Here is a 2,231-nt window from a genome sequence, read left to right as displayed (position 1 = left end):
TTGACAAAAATATTTGTATATCAAAAACACAGTTTTCTTTCGCTTTATACAAACATAAACGCAATTTATACATTTGTGTTTGTATAAAAGTGAGAGAGGCGAGCGAGATCTGGGAGAGTGGCGAGCGAGATTCGCTGGGGGAGAGAGGCGAATGACAACTGTTTGGCAACTCTACCAAAACACCCCCTAAGAGTATACATATATTTTTGTGGTATCATTAATGAATCTTGTTTACACCTTTACTCATTAGTCAATGATACTATAAGAGTATATATATATATATATGTTTTTATATAAGATTTCTTTGTCATACTCTACTCATTAGTCAATGGTACTAAATCACTATATATATATATATATATATATATATATATATATATATATATATATATAATTACAATATCATTACGGTTTCTTGTTCACACCGTATACTCATTGGTAAATGATATTGTAAGAGTATATATTACGAAATGGTATCTCTAATAAAGAAAAAAAGAAAAAAGAAGAAAAGAACAAAGAAATAAATAATAAAACTATTGCCAAATGGTATCTCTAATAAAAGCTAAAATGAAAAAGTATAAAAATAATAATAATAAAATTGTTATCAAATGGTATCTCTATTAAAAGATAGTATGAAAAAAAAAGAATAAGAATAATAAATGAGAAAAGAATAAAAGAATAAAAGAGAAAATAAAAATAATAATAATAAAAAAAATTATTTTATTTCTTAAAAAGGCAAACATATAATATCTCTAACAAATGATAATATGAAAAAAAAATTAGAAAGGAATAAAAGAGAAAATAAAAATAATTAATGATAAAGAACAAAGTAATTTCTTTTATTTTCTTAAAAAGATGAAAACATAGAAAAGGAGAAAAAAATAAAGACAAAGTAAACTAACAAAAAAAAAGTAAAAATAATAAAATTATTACTAAATGGTAATTCTAATATAGAATTAAAAAAGAATTTAAAAAAAAAGAAAACAAAAATAATAAATGAGAAAAGAATAAAAGAATAAAAGAGAAAATAAAAATAATAAATGAGAAAAAACAAAAGAAATATAATGATATGACAAAAAGAATAAATGAGAAAAAAAGAATGCCGATATGAGCGGTAAAAGTCACTCATTTCAATAAAATAATAAGATAATATATTTTCAAAAGACCTCTATATATAAGTATATGGTTCCATTAATATTATAAATTAATAATTTTTTAAAAGTATAAATATATCTAAGACAATTATTATTGAAATATAATTTTATTCTGTTTTGTCTTTTGTTAAAATTCAAATCTAATTGAAGTTCATCTTTAGTTTTTCTTATTGCATCAAAAAATTTCAATGTTGCCATGACTGCAAATCTTTTCGAGTGGATGTGGAATGACCTTTTTTGTACTCACAAAATGCTATACGTATTTGATATGTCATTATTGATTTTGTGACACATTTTAAATGAGAAATCATTAGATATGGTTTCAAGAAATTTCCTATGTTGCTTATATAGTTTATTCTTTAACCATCATATATTGAATGTTTTTAGTAAAGATATAATGATAATATTTAATTATCAAGAAATAATGAACATTATGTATAATGAATTTTTACAATGAATTCATTGATTATTTTTTTACAATGAATTATTTAACAAAAAAAAAATTACAATGAATCATACACATACATTGTACTTTATGTATAATGAATTTTTTTCTATATATAAATTCAATAAATATGATACATAATTTAGTAAGAACTGATTTTGATATATTCAATGTACTTTATGTATAATAAATTTGTTTTTTTTTTATGTGAATTCAATAAATATGATAGGGAAAATGCATAAGTACCCCCCCAGCCTATGCCCAAAATCTCTGAGACACACCTAATCTTTACTAAGGTCCTATTACCCCCTAAAACTTATTTTATATATAATTTTCTACTCCTTTTCGGCCTACGTGGCACTATCTTGTGGGCCCAACGCGTGTTGACAATTTTTTCAAGAATAGTGTCACGTAGGCCGAAAAGGGGTAGAAAATTAATTAAACAATAAGTTCGAGGGGGGGGGGTAATAGGATCTTAGTAAAGGTTAGGCGTGTCTCAGGGATTTTGGGCATAGGCTGGGGGGTACTTATGCATTTTCCCAATATGATATATAAATTAGTAAGATACAATGGTTTTGATTAGGGGTGTTCACGGTTTGGATAAAAACCGATCCAAACCGAAAAACCAAACC

Source organism: Solanum tuberosum, unplaced genomic scaffold, assembly GCF_000226075.1.
Source record: "Solanum tuberosum cultivar DM 1-3 516 R44 unplaced genomic scaffold, SolTub_3.0 scf00010, whole genome shotgun sequence".
In the NCBI taxonomy this organism is placed as follows: Eukaryota; Viridiplantae; Streptophyta; class Magnoliopsida; order Solanales; family Solanaceae; genus Solanum; species Solanum tuberosum.
Note: the sequence above shows the minus strand (reverse complement) of the source record.